The following is an 18,202-nucleotide window of genomic DNA, read 5'->3' as shown; positions in this document are numbered from 1 at the left end:
TTTGTTGGATCCAGCCGCCATGCCCAAGCTGCGCGTCGAACACTTTCTGAGAAGTTCACAAAATTAAGTAAATCGCTCCGAAAGCTGTTTTAACACAGGCATGACGTCGCCCTGAGACTCATGTCATGAGCCTGAGAAAGAGCCGAGTCGGTAGGCACAAGCAAGTCAAAGTTTTTCATCGGAAATACCGATCAGGAGGCATGACAAACTGAACGCAGTGAGCCTCCTTATCGAACAAACCCAGTTTTTCAACTTACACTGTTAGGCGGCTCCTCAGGAAGTTTTCCCACGTCATGTGATGATGATGATGATGATGATTACAATGATGATTTATTGGCATCCCCTTTGAAACGGGGCAGTGTCAAATAGTCACCTGGCCCGCTTGAGCTAATCGGGTATGCTATGCATGCTTATCGTTTTAGCATTTTGCCTACGTCTCCTTTATATTTTTTCTCTTTAAAAGCTCTATATCTACCTTGTACAGTTATGCATATGCCTGTCACGGATCCGGTCCTATCAATCTCTTCCTTTCTTTTCCACATCTAAACGTCTCTTACTAATCTCGACTGCTAACCGGTTGATGCTTCCATCCGCTTTAAATTCCAGCGCTTCTGGAAGGTGGACGCTACCTACGGGTCTCGAATGCCTTCGCATTCCACGCTGAGTTGTCTCCGGTTTTCTGCTGCAGGCAGCGCATCATGCCTCATCCTGTTGCGAGCATTTGCTCCGGTATGTTTTTTGTCCTGAGGCAAACGGCTGAGGCCTCAAATAGCAAGGCCCATTGTGTTGTCGTCTGTTATCGATTGACGTGCAGTGCACTCCACCTGGTAGCAACAAATTCTGCGACGGTGCACGCACCGCGTTTGGAGTCGCCAGCTTGAAATGAAGCTCTAGCTCGTTCAGTCCCTCCAAATTTTGAAAAGCAGGGATTCTTTCATTAGGCAACCGCTAAACCACTTTGGAATAACTTTCTCATGCAAAATTAATCGTTAAGTTCTTGTCACTGTTGAAACCATATGTCCTGAATAGGAAACTAAAACATCGAAAATATGTATTTAAGGAAGTTGAGCGTTAAATTCCCAACGCCGTAATTATCCATGACAGGATTTCCTCTTGGGGCCAGTAGGTCAAACATAGCTATTAGAAGACAGCCGCAAACCGACAGGTATACACGGAAACGTCTATCCTTTATGGTTATGTGTCTGCTTTCGCTTGTGTTGTAATCGTTTTATTGTAGTGCCATTTTGTGCATTGTAGCAATAAAAAATTCATATAAATGACGTTCGCATGACATCAGATTTGTGGCATATACTTGCTAGAAATTGCTGTATCAAACAAGCCACACCGCCGGTATTGGGTTGTCACTGCTTTTGTGTGTTGGCCATAAATCTACTTCACTTTCCCAATGTTCAAGGATGCGGCGCAGTAATTGCCACTCAATAGGCAGTTTTAGTACTGCGTACGTTGCGTACGCAACGGTGTTGCGTACGTAAGATCGCTGCGTTCTGCAAAGTGCGCATGTGCAGAACCCAACATGAACGGTATGTGATGCGTACGCGGCCGCTGCGTGCGCTAATATCCGATTCTTGCGTGCGTACGTGGCGAGCCTTGCGTGCTGCTCTCATGGTTCTCGTTTGTTCGGGAGAGCGCGAGACAAGGTTTCGCAAAATGGTGGCGTCAAAGGCAACCAGCGGACGGCTGTACTTTTCAATGGCCTACGACTTGGCTTTGCTGCGTCAAATGAACGCGCAGAAGCCATTCCCGGATCCTGCATGGTGGGAATACATAGCAAAAAATAGGAACTAGGAATAGGAATAGGAACTAGGAAATAGGTTTTTGAGAAAGCGTTCAGTGTGCGCTCTTTGCGCGAAAGGTTCGACCTCCTGTTGGCGCAGTTCGTCGCAAATGACCGTGCCAGCCTGAGAAAGCGAGTAATCGGCTTTTATTTTTCTCGATATGATTCGTGTATGACATCCGTATTAAAGGTAGAGTCTCCTAAAGGCCTGAATACAGTTCGACGTAGCTGCGTACGTATCGTAATGGAGCAGTACTAAAACTGTCTATTATATACTGTACTGCAATTTAGCAGCGATTGGCTCCAAATGCGGAGCTGTAACTCATCTCCCAAAGTTAACTGGTGAATTTAGCTCATTAGACAGCTAAATATGCGCGGCATGACATGCCTGACGCCCACCGCTTCTAATATGTGTTTCGACGAGAAAAACTATTTTTATTCCTTCTTCACCGTCTTAAAAAATATTTTTCATCTCATTTGTGTGTTTGTATGTATCTCATTTGTTGTATGTTGCACAGACGCCAGGTACGATTCCGTCGTTGCAAGGCCACCGCAAGGGCAACGCGCAAGCGAAACGCATATGAGGTCGCCGAGGAATACTGCCATCTTTGAAAATATCGTAACTGCATTTAGAGCATCGACCACATCGCAACGTCCCAATGCGAACAGATCGTCAGGCAGCCATGAGACGGATCTCTCGATCCCGAATGAGCACCGAAAAAAACCGGTGGCTTGCACGAATTGCACTTTACCCGCGGTTGAACTTTCACACGTTTAAGAAGCTTCGGGCTAGTGAAATGTCGCGCAGCACGCAGTGTTGTTCTAAAAAAATAATGGGTTGCAAAAATAATAATATGGGCCCAAAAATATTTCTTTCCGCGCATCCGTCACTTTTTGTCACCAGACGACTTACTGCGCGGCAACTGCGTGTCACTTTCGCGAAACCGTGGGTAAATTTACGCACGGGTAAAATGACCGCAATTCGTACAAGCCGCCATAGGATCGAAAACAACCTTGAGCTGTCTATCGTATGTCCATTGAATAAATGACTACCGCCCAGTGGCTACGGCGTTGCGCTCGAGGTGGCGGCTTCGACCGCGGCCGTATTTCTATGAAAGCGAACCGCAAAAAAAAAAAAAAACTTACATTTAGGCGCATGCCAAAGAAACCAAGCTGATCAAAATTAGTCTAGAGTTCCCCACTACGGCGTGCCTCATGATGAGATCGTGATTCTTGCCCGTAAAAGCTCCAGAATGTAATTCTAATTTTAAAGAAAGGACTCAAAGATGGGAAAAAAATTTACACCCAGCCTAAATGATTTTCCCGCACACTACTGTATTTTCAGTTTGTAGAAATCACGCTGGAGTTGATACCAGGACACCAGGGCCGGTGACAATACTGTGTAAGCGGTTGGGCCAGCAAGCCCTCAATTTAAAGCGAAATACAAGAGAATGCAAATTACGCATACCCAAATGCTGTAATACCTTACAAGGAATATCGCACGATTACACAACCCATAGTACCAACAATCAGCAGAGATACGTAGCAATTATCGCAAGAGCTCAGATGCTATCACTATGCCAACAGCGCTAACTGTATACTGCATTAACGGGAAACGAGCAGCACACTTCCTACACGCTTTGGGCACCGTCCGGAAAACGAGGCGAGCACAGCGCACCGAAGTCTCCCAGAAAACCATTGAGCGCAGTGTAGCAGCCGGCTCGTATCCACTGGACGAGAGAATGCCACCGTGTGGCCTCGTAAAACATGCACTGCAGACCGAATATATCGCAACGAATAAAACGACTCGAAGACGACGCGAGGAGCGCCGGACAGGAAATTTCTAATAATAAGGTTGTTTTCGCGACTTCTCGACGTCGAGCTGCCTTGGAAAGGCTGGCACCTTGAGGCATGACTATAAATGTAATTTATAACCGGGCGGAAACCGTAGCTTTGCACACGGGGCTCGTTGTTGAACGCACGCTTTCCTCGCACAATTAGATGTGACGCACAGGGCGGCAGGATTTTGAAAAGATCGAAGGATATGCGAAATTTCGAGCGCGAATCAAATAGTATTTACTGTCCAATTTGTATTCAGTAATGTCGAATATTCGTTTCTATTCGAACATCACTTATCGGAGTCTGCAGGGAGACAAAGAAATGTCCGACAGACCCCGCTGCGGCCGCGGTTGCTGCCCAGAGCCCGAGCAAACGCGGCAGCTAACTTTTGCTTAATCTCATTCAATTCCAGTCGCCTTTAGGCGGCTTCGCTTCCTCGATTTGTGCAAAAGAATTTATCATTTGGAGAACCTGACCATGTTTTCATCTCGATATAGTACACGGGGCTCCTTCAACGAGCTTTACGTCTGTTCCTGTGTTTTGTTATATTGTCGTTGTGATCGTACGCTCGACATTTCAGTCGTTCCTCATTCATAAGATCCTTGGTTTACTGGAGTTTCGAACGGCATTACACCAATCAGATGATATGAACAAACGTTCTTATTTTAAAGCGAAGCTGGCTTTGCCTTTAACGCCGCTGCTGTTATCATACGAGCTGGTGTCCATTGTCGCGCAGCGATAAATTTTTAGCTTTCCTTTCAGAACTCTCCTTAGCATAAACAAAGACAGTTAAAAAGCTACATCCTTTAGAATGTCGATTAATCTTTTCGTTCAATTAACAATTAATCATTCATCATTTTAGCCTTTAATCGCTTTCGATGCAGGGTATTACATCGATTAATTGATCAATCGAAATATTGCCGGGCACATTAAAAAGGTTGAAACACAGTTATTTACTTTTGTATGACCCTATTTCAATGTTTGAGAGGTGGAACCAAGTTAGAAGTACAAGTGTATAAAGTCTGATAAAGAATAATCTTTACTTTGTTACAGACTAAACAGAGTTGGCACTTTGAAAAGATAAACAATATATATTAATATATTATAAAATGGCACTTAGAGCAGAAATAAACAAGATACATAACACTTGGGAATCCCAGTACATGCAGTACAGTTAAACTAGAAATAACATGACTTGGAAGGCATATTTAGCGCCAGCGAACAAGGACAGAAGGGAGACGACACCACAATGCGCTACCCTTCTGTCCTGTTCGCTGGCGCTAAATATGCTTTCCAAGTCAGTTTACCAACACGCCCAACAAATGGCAATGAAGAAATAACAAAAATGTCAAATGTGCAAGGTCAAGTCCAACTAAACTATGCAAGAAATTTAAATATGCATCGAAGGAAAGGAAATTACTGGTTTAGGATTTTAAGCCACGTGCTCTTTTCTACAAAGCGAAGGAATGTCAATTGGCTAGGATGTTTCGGTGAAACGCATACCTTGTTTGAATGGCCACCCAACCAGCATGCGAGAATTAGACGCTCGGAAGCTATATATGTATATTCGCTGCAGTCGATATGAACTCCATCGCTATGTCGAATGGATGCTCCAAACCAGCGCGAATACTGTGCCACGACGATCAAAGACTGGGTTGCCAAAGTGTGCCTTGGATTGCAAGGGCATTTCAAGCCTTCGGCTTCGGGCTGCGTGGTGGCGTGTGCGGTGTGAGGGAAGAGAGGGGAAGCGCTCAGCCAACACCACCTAGATAGCGCAAGGCCTGTTCACTCCGATCCACTACGTTATGTTGCCTGGCCCGACTGCCATAGAGTTATAATGGGGATGCTCGCGAGTAAGCCGTGGTGATATTGTCATCACCGCTTTCGTCACGCCAGCATTGGCAACGGAAATTGCCGACCAGGTAAACATAACGCCACGCGTCGGAGCGAACAGGCCTTGAGCTATCTAGGTGGTGGTGTATCAGCTCAGCATCACTCGGGACTGGCAAAAACAGTTTACAGTCGCTCTACCAATACGATTTTAGTACCAGTACGATTTCAAAATTTTCGAGCCATTCCTGTCAAACTGTGGAAAACGCTTAATCGAATATGTTTAATCGATTAAGTCGATTAAATGAAAGGTGGACATCGATGAAGATTAATCGTTTTGTGGGATACTTTTAATCGATCAATCGATTAATCGTTCATCGATATTACCAGCCCTAGTCTAGAAATGACAACATGCATAAACAACTTAATTAGGATCCTAACAAGCACGAATAATCTGGGTAGAAGTCGTTGCGATTACGCATACTGTTCTTACCTATCTAAGGCAAAAGCCTGCATTCTTTTGATCAATGCTGAATAATCGAAGTATAGCTGATAGCGTAATGCTCTCCTTAACAAAAGGCAAAATCAACCATCGAAATGCACTCGCGCGACATGGAAATGGGCACTTCAAGGCAGGCATTCTGTCTGCTTTGTCTGTCTGTGGAGCAAAGTCCACAGTATACCACTGCGCCTGTGAATGACCCCCCCCCCCCCCCCATCCACCCATGCCGCGTTAAAGCCTTCACCTTCCTCCTGGGAGACTGCGCTGACCAGCTCAGACCCGCAAGAGCAGCGACGGCTGATCCGGCTGACCCAGCGGGCACGCAGAGTGGCTCGAGCCAATGGGGCCCTGAACTAAGGGCTCCACCCCACCTTATCAGAAATAAAGAGTTTTTTTTCTCTCTCTCTCTGCTTTTTCTTTCACCATTTGTATTTGATTTAATATTAAAAGACTTCACTGCCAAAACCCTCCTAAACCATGATTACATGTTGACGGTAATGACAACAAACCAACAAGAAATGAATATGATGATGATGATGATGATGATGATGATGTTGTTGTTGTTGTTGTTGTTGTTGTTGATGATGGAAGTTTGCATCCCAAAGCATGGCATCGTGCATTACGAGAGATGCCATGAGACGGGCGCATTTTTCCAAATGGTTTCTGCTAAATGGTTATTTTAGCAAACGCCCAAGTAAAACCCCTATTTTGTTTCGGTTTTGTTGCTTTTGTTGTTTTTATTCGAGGCCTTCTATGGGGGTGAAGCCTACTCCGCAGCCTGAAGAAGCTTGCAGTATTTGTTTTTGTTTCTCTTTATTAGTAAGCTTTCAATAATTATTTTACTTTTTAATTAATATGGCAGATAGGGTATGCCATTGTATTTTAGAACACCTTCGAAAAACATCAATATTAATTGCTTGCGGCGTGCTATGTCTATTGTGCGTTGAGGCGCGTAAAACCCCATAATTAAATTCTATCCTTGAGTGGCTCTTTTTTGACAAATCCCTCAAAATCTTCGAAAAGAAAAAAGAAAAGCCGGCCCGGTATCTTGTTGCTGCGGCGCTGTTCTCAAACACGCTGCGAACGAATTATTTCCGCCCGTGTAGTAAACTGCTTCGGTGATAAATATGACATATCGAGTCCATGTTTCGTTGGCCTCACGGGACAAATCAATAGCGTGCGCTGCGAGTTTCGATAACTTGCCGCTGTTGGTCGTGCGCTGAGACGCGAGGCTCGTGCACTGCTACAGCAGCAATCTTCGGGGCCACCGAGGCAGACGAGTCGGCAGAGCGATGCGACCGCCGAGTTGGGCGCAGAGCGCGTTTCGTTTCTTGGCAGCGTGCGCGAGAGCATCACTGCTGCGGCGCGCGAGTCGTGTGCGTTTTTCTCTTTTCAAATATATTTCGCGCTACATTTCTTTTATATGCGGAAGAAAGAGTCGCGAGAAAGATAGCAGCGCCCCTCTTTCGACAAATTTGCTCGAAGGCGGCACACGTACACGATCTCTCAGACGCTTCAGGATCTCCTCATCGAAAAGCATTGGCAGTTGCGGCACTAAATCGTGTTGCTCGGTTCCGCGGCAATTAAAAAGAAAAAGAAAAGATCAACGCGTTTGATTTTTTTCTTCATTCTTCCACTTTTTTTTTTGCTTTCTTTTCTGATTTTTGTCTTTGGCTCATACTTCTTTTTCCGCCTTGATCTGCGACTTCAACTCGATATCGCATTCGTAAACCCAAATTTTGTCAGCGGTGACGACCCCTTGGAAGAATTCATTGCCTCTCGTCTGAAGTTTTCCAATCAATGCAACATTCTTTTCATCGCAACTTTTGCCCGAAACTCGACAGTTCCGGCACCATCTTGGATCTCAGGCTGTGAACCTTATGTGTCATCGACTTGTAATGACATTAGCAAAATTATCATATTCATACGGTGTGAACTGACTTACGTTGTTCATCCAGTGCGGCTACATGACAGTAATCAGTATGTCTGTTTGACCGTGAAAAAACAGAAATTTGCGTTTACTTTAGTGGGCGCTTACCTCTCTCCATCAAGTCGTTTCGATAGACAGAGACTGAGTGACATTATAGATGCGACTCTTGGTCCCTGGGTTGTTCTTGGGGACTTCAACGTGCATCACTCACTTTGGGGAAGCAACAAGGTAAATTCCAAAGGAAGAAACCTCGTGTCCTTTGCTTGCGACCATGAACTCTGCTGTCTAAATGATGGACGTACAGTAGTAGTTTAGACTTGGCTTTTGTTTTGCGATGCCTCACTCACTGCGACCATTGGTTCACAGATATAGAAACCCACGGAAGCGACCACATTCCTACTTACCTGAAGATAAAAGGCCTAACAAAATCCGCTCCATCAAATTTTAAACAAACAATAGATTGGCCCGTGTTGAAATCACTTATGGAAGACACATGCCACGAAGGCTTTTCGTCCACACTAGAATTTGAGATTGCCAAGGCTATGCAGCATGCTATGCATTCATTTCGGCCATTGGAGGAATACACAGATTTTGACGTAGAAATACAGAGCCTCCGTGCAATCCGCCGTAGAGCGGAGCGACGGTACAGACGGACGAAATCGGTCTACGACCTTAGAGAGGCGAGACGCATTCAAAAGAAAATTCAGCGTCGCCTTATACTGCAAAATCAACGCTGGAAATAATTTTGTGAGTCTCTCGATCGGCGTAAACCTCTGTCGGTTGTCTGGAGAACAATCCACGGACTTCTGACAGCTCCTCAACAGCGCCGTCCATTTAAATATTTAGCCCTCCACCAAGGACGCCGAGAAGTCGACGTAACCGAAGATTACTGCGCAAGGATCACGGGTCCGGCGTTCACGTATTCACCTTGCGCACCTATTCCTATTGTCTCCCCTTGCTCCCGAGATTCTCGCATGGACGCGCCTTTCTCCATCGAAGAACTGGAGGCCGCACTTGCTGGGTGCAGGCGATCTTCGTCACCAGGACTCGATGGCATCCCATACTCTGCGCTTGCAAACCTTGGTCAAGAGGCCAGAGATGCACTCCTTGGCCTATATAAAATATCATGGCGTGACGACCTGTTCCCTACCACGTGGAAATCCAGTCGCTTTGTTCCACTCCTCACGGCTGGCAAATCTCCATTGGAATTGTCATCTTACCGTCCAATAGCACTGGCCAACTGTGTCGGCAAAGTAACGGAGAGAATGGTCCTTACACGGTTGGAATGGTACTTAGAATTTTATAACCTCTATCCAGAGGTAATGGCTGGTTTTCGACGCGGACGCTCGTCAATAGATAGCGTTATCGACCTTGTAACATACGTACAACAACAGACACATCTGAAACGAACCACTACGGCCTTATTCCGTGATGTTAAAGGTGCGTACGACAATGTAGATCATCATGCAATTATGGACGCATTAGAAGCTGTAGGGATTGGTGGACGTACCCTTCGCTGGATACGCAACTATTTGAATTGAAGATCGTTCTTTATTTTTACTGAAGACGGACCAACGCCATCTAGCTATACCTGTCGTGGTGTACTGCAAGGCGGAGTACTCAGCCCTACGCTTTTCAACCTGGTGCTCATTGGTCTCACTGATACGTTACCGAAAACCGTTCAGCTCTCCGTATATGCAGACGGCATTTGCATACGGGCTTCAGGAGTGACACGTGTACAAGTCCGCGCGCGACTTCAGAAAGCTTCAACGGCTGTGTCGACATATCTAAGAAGGCAAGGCCTGGAGCTTTCAGTTGAGAAATGTGCACTCGTTGCTTTTACTCGCAAAGCGATGGCCCCATATGCTTTGCGGATTAATGACCAAACTATACGATATAGACGAACGTATATATGGATATGGCGTGATCATTGATAGAGACTTGTCTTGGAGCCCTCACGTCTCGTACATGACAAAGCGTTTGGCCGCCATTGGGGACCTTCTTGCGTTCCTCAGCGGGAAGTCCTGGGGCGCAACAGTACCATCAACGTTGCAACTGCAGTGGCGTAGCAACGGAGGGGGGTGGGTGGCGTGGGCCCCGGGTGCAAGGGGCCAGTGGGGGGGGGGTGTCATATACGTCTGAAGACACCCGGAAATTGTCGATATCCTCACCTTCCTTGACTACACCCGGGAGGGGGGGGGGGTGACAGAAGACCTATGGGCCCCGGGTGCCAGACGGCCTAGCTACGCCACTGTGCAACTGTATAAAGCACTGTTTTTGGGCTTCTTGCGGTACCAGCTTACCTGTACTAGGAAATACTTGCATTACAAATATTCGCAAACTCCACAGTGTGCAAGCACAAGCACTCAGAACTTGTCTCGGTCTCCCAAAAACTACATCATCGATTGCGACATTGGCCATTGCCAGAGACGGTCCTTGCACAGTCTACATCGATACAGATGTCCTGAGAGCGCACATCCGACACCTGACTCGGATTCCCTCCCACCATCTTGCTTGCCTGCCAGCAAAAAGGCCACATTCAACTTTTGCCAAAAGTATTGTAAGACATCAGTCCTACTTGCCATCACAATTTACGCCTGCTACACGATTGTCAGACCCATTGTGGTCCCTGCACCGGCCACAAGTGCAATTGACAACTGCGGACATCAAAAAGAATCCTGTAGCACCGTTGCGAGCTTTGAAGCAAGTATCTTTTGAACGCATTCACAACATGCACAGATTCCGGCAACAGGTCTACACAGATGGTTCGGTGAAACTCAACAGCTCTCCTGCTGCAGTCATAATCCCGGCCAAATCTGAAGAAATCAAATTAAGAACTTCATGTGCGACTACATCGACGGGTGCAGAACTTGCGGCACTCCGTGCTGCACATGATTTCATTAAGCAGGAACCACCGCAACAGTGGACTATCTTTAGCGACTCGAAGGCCGCCCTTCAGTGCATACAAAGCCCAATGCGCCACGGACCAAATGAACAAATGGCCTCAGAAATCCGACCCATATATCATCACAGCCATGAAAAGGGACACAACATAATCATTCAATGGCTTCCAGGACATTGTAACATCAGCAGGAATGACCACGCCGACGAAGCCGCCCGATCTGCGCATGAAAGTGGTCAGCGAGTCTTCATTGCGCTTTCGCGAACAGACGCTGCGGTTGGGTTGCGATTGATGTCCCGTGATTGTACTTTGCCCCTGTGGGACTCGACCGTTTACACCCATGTGTCGTTTGCGTTCGTTGTCCCCGGACATACGGATGCACCTCCCGCCTGGGTTACCACGACGTGAAGAAACAATGCTGTACCGTCTGTGGCTAGGCGTTGCCTTTACAAACTCTTTTTCTCTCCTTATCAGAATGGTCAACAGCCCCACGTGCGACACATGCAACAGCGAAGAGACGCTCACACATATCTGTGTCTGCCCGCGATATAGTGCTGAGAGACAAGTGAGGTGCAGAGTACTGGACCAGTTGGACAATCGTCCACTATCAGAACTGAAAGTTTAGGTCAGTGCTCTGAAAGAACATCCGCGTTGAAGGCCTTAGAACGCCGCCCACTACCGCACTATAGTGTGCGCGCTTTGTTAGGGCTCGTCTCGCTTTCTCTCTATCTCCCCCTTCCACTCTTTTCTCTTTTTATCCCCCTTAACCCTCTCTCTCTTGATAATCTTTGAACTATTCTTGCCCAATTTCACAAGAAATTTGATACTGACCTTTTGTTCAGTCCGTTCGTCGATCTCTATTCCGACAAATACTAAAAATGGATTGCGCAAATATTGAACGCATAAAATTCCGCCTCGTCATGCAGCAGTCCGCCTCGCACCAGAAGGGTCCTTTCGATCGGAAAGAGCGGCGCCGCTACACCTTCTTCCTTCTCTTCTTCTGCTTTTTTTTTTTTTTACCGGTTCACTGCGTGGACTTTTGGGACAAACTTCGCATATATATACAATGGCTTTTTAAAGTTTAATTATCAGTAATTTTAATAAAATCGCTATGCTAGTGACATTGCATTCTGGCGTTTGACGTGCCATAGCTACGATATGATTATGAGGCGCGCCGTAGTTGGGGACTTCGGGTTAGTTTTGACCTACTGGGGATCCCTATTGTGCACCCAATTGATGCACGGGACACGGGCGTTTTTGCCCCCATTGAAATGCCGCCGCCGGCATTCGATCCCGCAATTTCGGGCTGAGCAGAACATAGCTAGTTGCGCAAATGCTGCTTGCAAAGGTTCTCTATGCGCTTAGGCGGGCACAAGTTTGGCGAACATAAGCAAGAACATAATAAGCATTCGTTAATAAACTTTTTAAATGTTGTGATTACGGTATATGCTTACATTAGAAACTTGAAGTGAATTGTATTAAGAGGCAACTTCATTTTGATTGACACTTCTAAAGCGTTTGTATTACGAGATAGATATCATCACGTGTAACGCTCAGTATACATTCATTCCCCATTCAGAGGCGGGAATCCGACACAAAGACGAACACCCCGTGTGGCGTAGCCGATTGTGGGAAAAGGTTGTAGCCAATCACACATATAGAAACGGCTCAACTGACCATGCTCTCTTTCTTTCTATAAGTTGTGCAGCAGGCAAAGACCCGCTGTCTTTATGCATGAATATAATCATATATGAACAAGAGGAAAGGGGGTTAACCAAGGGGCCCGATTTTTATTAATGATATCATGAGAAGCCCACAAACAAAGACACCAAGGAAAACATAGGGGGGATTACTTGTACCTACAAATTGAATTAAATAAATGATAAATTAATGGCAATGAAAGTGGATGAAACGACAACTTGCCGCAGGTGGGGGACGATCCCACGTATTCGCACTGGTAATGAGAGCATCGCACGCGTAATGCGAAGACCTGGGATCGTTCCCCACCTGCGGCAAGTTGTTTAGGCAGGTCGGGCTGACTCAGCCTATTTTCCTTGTATGTGCTCCCCACAGGAAAGCCTATACAAGTACAATATAATTGAGCAGGCGTGGTGAACCCGCCCCGCGCAACACCTGACTCGCTCCACCCAGATAGGTTTCATCTTAACGCATTAAATGTCATGAGGGACGCCGCAGTAGTGGACTCCGGTTAATATTGGCCACGTGGGGTTCCGGTTTAGTGTCGACCACAACCCCATCGGAATGGGCGGACGCCATGGCCGTGTTCAGCAGCAAAACGCCGTATACCTACTCGGTCACCGCGGCGACTCAACCAATGAGCGCTTGCACGAGCCATGTAGGCAAATTTCAGCTCGACAAACCCATTCGACACGTTTCCGTAGAGTTTGTCGGGTTCATATAAATACACCTCATATGTTTCTTTATAAAAGAATCTTTATTAGACGAGCAAGTCCTCGCGCTGTTAGATTATTTGTCGTCTACTAGCTATATGCTGTGTGTAGTGTTTCAGCTCAATTCTGCCAAGTTTAAAAAGAAAAATATGCGTGTACGTTACGCGCATGCAACCAACTCAGCATTGCTCATTATTTTCGCGAAAGCTTAATTGACTAATTAACGATGATTAATTAGCATCGAATGAAACGGAATACCTTCAGTGAAGAAGTTGCAAGAACAGTATCTTAAGAAACATCCAATCAATTTGTTTTCATTAAGGTAGAAATATTGTAACATGGAAAAGGTAGCCTAAGTACCACGTCACTATAGGCGCTTGAGCGTAACGGCCATTACATTACTGCCAAATAAACTTTAGGATGAACAATCTGGGTAGCTCGCAGATTAAACATATGTGAACGAGCCACATAACCGAAAACGGTGCATCCGAGGCGACTGTCGTCGTTGTCTCAGTTGCATTACCGCCCACCGCGGTGGTTTAATTAGCGGCTATATGGCGTTGCGCTGCTAAGCACGAGGTCGCGGGATCGGCCGCGGTGGCCACACTTCGATGGGGGCGAAATACAGAAACGCCCGTGTACCGTTTATTGGATGCACGTAAAAGAGCCCGAGGTGGTCACAATTAATCCGGAGTTCCCCACCATGGCATCCCTCAAAATAATTTTTTTTTTCAGTTGCAGTTATCGTCCGCCGCCACTTCTTCGCCGTCTTTGCACAGTCAATGGCTAAAACACTGACACAGCCTCGCGAGTTATTATGCGCGTTTTGCACCTATCTCGCCTGGCGGCGCGGCCGCATGTCAGGCAAGTTATCTCGGTAAGATTAGTGGCCAAGGACGTTCTGTTCGATCCGTCACCATCGCATTAACGACCTATCCATACGCACGTTACGTGCATCAACAGTGATTCGTTCTTGGCATATATATTCGAGAGCAGTATATAACATGGCTGCGCGCAAGCACATATACTATATTCACGTGGTGCTTTTTCATATGTTGCGCTGTTTTCTCGTAGCTGAAAAAAAAAAAACTGCCATAAATATGGAAAAGAATCACTTGAACGTTTCTCAATACGTTCTACAACTTTCCGATTCAAGTTTTTGCGCTTAGATCAATGTACTTTGAAGCTTGGTTAATTAATCTTTAATATCTCATCGCAAAGAGTAGTCGGAGCTGCAGTTCAAGTGAACAGTGACACCTATATAGTGCAACGGGCGCGTGCTAGTATCGTGCCTTCTTTTTTCTTTCTTTCTTGCTTGCACGCTCTCGATTTTATAAATATTTTTTTCCAGGTGGCACAAGTTCGCTGAAACACCCTGTATCGATCTATAGCTTGGCGCTTCGCTGCGGAAGACGCGTTGTCTTAATTCTCCGCTATCTCGCTTCCGCAATGGTTTGGAGATCCGCACTAAGCAGGGGCCGGTTACCCGTACTCCAGTTTATACTTTCTGTCGCTGGCGTAAAGCCGGGCAACGAATGCGGAAATTCTCTCGCCAGCGGTGCGGCCTCGGCCGCTCGAGCAATACCGAGGCAAGTCGCACTGTTGGCAAACTTGCCGGAGTCTAGCAGCGTAACGCGAGGGCCTCCGTATCGCCATATCCCATATGCACTCCCCCTGATAAAGCATTTTATGTGTTCACCAGTTTCCTTCGCGCGCTATAAAGCAGGATAGACTCCGAATGGGTATATATACTTTGCTTGTTGGGCTGCTCGTGGCTGGGGTGTCCGTAAGTGTACGGTTGACCGGGCGCTTTCCGCAGAGCGCACCGTTGCTGTCTGGGAGAACGTGGAACGCCAAATATTGCTGAAGGGGGTGGCAAGGGAGAACAAGAAAACACTGTTGAGGGAGAACAAAAAAATAAGGTTGGTTATAAGAACTGTATAAAATGAGATTTGAGGTGCACCACACCACCATGCAGGAAGGGTTACACTCCGGTATGGCACGTCACACGTGTTTTCGTTGTGTTCCAGCATGGTGTGGTTACACTGTGGTCACATGGTTACATTTCCGCAGCATTCCTCAACTCTCCGTAGGACTGCGCATAGAACATTTTTTTCCCGTTTATAAAACAGAGACAAGCACTGTAACTTGTTCGCGCTCATGCAACTCTTAATTATTTTTTAAATTTAATATTTCTTTTTTTACCCCATTGCGCACCACTCTGTCGTTCATATTAGCTAGAAAAAAAAGTGCTCTTGCGAAGATGCCGGTTACAGAGTACAAGTCTACTGCTGTAAGAAATTAAGAGCAACAAGGTTAAGCACATTAGTCACACACATTACACACATTAGTCGCAAAAGAGGCAAACTAACGTGTGGGAGCACAGAAAAAAAAAACACCTGTTTAGCGGCCATGTTTCATAGATGGCAAACTTGCGCAGTAATTGTAGCAGCCCTATTTTCGAGGCTTCCAATTAAGGGACCACTTCATTCGCGGAGGAACTTCGCGCATGTTAATGTACGGGCTTAACACGCTAGCTCAGACCCGGTCGTCCAGACCAGGGCCGTGGAGTGGGCCACCCAGGTCGCCGTCAGCCATGAGTTGATGGCCATGTAGCGCGGAATCGTCCGCACATGCGCTCTGACGATAATCAAGTTTTTCCGTCCATCCATTCGTATCAAGCGGTTGAACTGTTCAAGCTGGCACTGCATGATGGGAACGAGGACGGCACGATGACAGCACAACAGCTCCCACTTGGCGCACCCGGGATGCAATCCGTAGAGGGGACAAACAGTTTTCTATTGAGGCTTATGCCGAGGAAACCTAGCGATAAGAACTATGCATACGACATAACAGCGCAAATTCGCGCGGGGACGATGTTATGGTCGTTTTCAATTCAGTGACCGGGGCCGAATCCACGAGGCTTTCCGTTCATAAGTGCCCCTTGCCATTGGCCGGCCGGCATCGCTAATAATATTACGTACAGCAGGATTGGCTGGCATTTGCTCTTACGAACAACTCTGGCGCGACAGAGTTTTGTGAATGCGGGCTTCGCTTTTCTCCGCGCTACAGCTGAACACGGAGAGACCGTTGTTCGCCGCCTGCACTTCGCTTGCGCCCCTCTCACCACAGCAACTGTGCTACGGTCACGCGCGGGTTGGCGGCAACACGAAAAACCACGGATAACTGCGTACAACCATGCATATAGAATTGGAACGTGTGCGTGCGTGCGTGCGTGCGTGCGTGCTGGTTTTACGTTTGTCGAGCAGAACGCTTTCATGGAACCGGGGCACATAAACCAGCGCTTTCTTCGTGACTGAAACGCATGCTTCCCGGCTGCCTTCAGCCGCCATGGATGACGCCCTTTAATGTGGTCAAACTACGGCCACGGCGCGCAAGACCGGTTGACGAAGCGGTGACGAAGCAGGCTGCTGACGGCGTCAGTTATAATTACGCAACTCCCCGCAACATTGAGCACGTTCCTCCAGGACACAGGCTAGCGGCGAGTCGATGAATCGGCTGTGTGCGGCCATTATTGGAGAGAGGTAGGTATTACTACAAAGGAGGGAGGTTACGGGGTTGTGCCCCGTAGCGCGGAAGCTGCCATTGGGGTGGCACTAACGCGGCAGCGCATTGTCGCCCGGGTTGTTCAAGGATCAGCATCCGAAGGCGGTTCGCGATCGGCCAGGTGTCGCGTCTCGGAGCTGAGTGAACATTTCCTGGCCGGAATGACGGCACCGCCGCGGTCCTATTACGCCTGGCGCTCAACCGTGAGTGCCCGCCGCGCGTCCATTACGGCGCTCGAACGTCGTTCGGAAATTAAGAGCTGCCTCGCGCTCCGCCCGGAAAACACTGTTCTGCCGCGAAGAAAGTGGGAGGGACAAAACGCACTCCAATTTTCAACTTCCGGCCGCCCCAATAAGCACCTCTTGCGTAACACAAACGACGATGGTTTGTTGCTATTGTTATTATTATTGCCATTTTCCGCGGCGTGCGCATATATTTCCTCATGCATTTGAATTGGCCGCATCGGAGTTGGCCTCAAGCTAAAGCTTCCTCTTAAGATCTGAGCTTATTGCATAGCGTATTGCCAGTAGTCCTCATTTTTCCTTCGACTGCGAAGCTTTCTTTCTTAGCGTTCCTTTTTGTATAGCTTCGTACACTGGCTATGCTCTTGGGTGGATGACAGTTGCGCCCTTTCGTGAAACTTCATTCACCTTTTCGAGGTCATCTTGCTTAGTAAGAGACGCGTAGACTCTGCTTCTTACCATGACTTATACAGCATCAGCATTCAAGTACTATTCGGACTGCGCTAATAGGCACAAAAAACAGAATCTTCGTCTGCGATGGAAAGAAAAATTGATAAACGACGGATATATATATATATATATATATATATATATATATATATATATATATATATATATATATATATATATATATATATATATATATATGTGTGTGTGTGTGTGTGTGTGTGTGTGTGTGTGTGTGTGTGTGTGTGTGTGTGTGTGTGTAATTTACATATGGTAAACGGAATACTCATCGCAGAGGAAATGAGCAGCCCATTCAGCAGAATGGCGAACGAGTACTTTTGCCGAAAGGGTGCCAAGCCCGTCACGACTGCCGCACTGGGGACGGCAGGGCTACTTCCGCCGCGCCGGAGCCGTTGGTGCTCTGCCGCCGCGCAAGACCGTGAAAGGCGCACGCTTCCAGGCCCGAGATGGGCGCCCGATGCCGCCGGTCCGTGCACGCCGCCGGCTGAGTGAGCTGTTGTCCCCGTTCGGCTGCAGCGACTCGGTTCAACCCGAAAATTACAAGCAGGGCCTCCGGAAAAAGAAAAGTAAGAAAGGAAAGAGAGAGAGAAATAAGGCGCGCGTCTGTCTGACAGACTAAAACGGGTTTTGCCGTTGCCGCGTGTGTATACGCGGTGTCTACTGTTTTGTGTGCGTGTGTGTGTTTTGAGACGCATTAGCGTGACAACTGCGAGTGG

The sequence above is a fragment of the Dermacentor variabilis genome, chromosome 1 (genome assembly GCF_050947875.1).
Source record: "Dermacentor variabilis isolate Ectoservices chromosome 1, ASM5094787v1, whole genome shotgun sequence".
Taxonomy (NCBI): domain Eukaryota; kingdom Metazoa; phylum Arthropoda; class Arachnida; order Ixodida; family Ixodidae; genus Dermacentor; species Dermacentor variabilis.
This window is presented reverse-complemented; position numbering follows the sequence as displayed.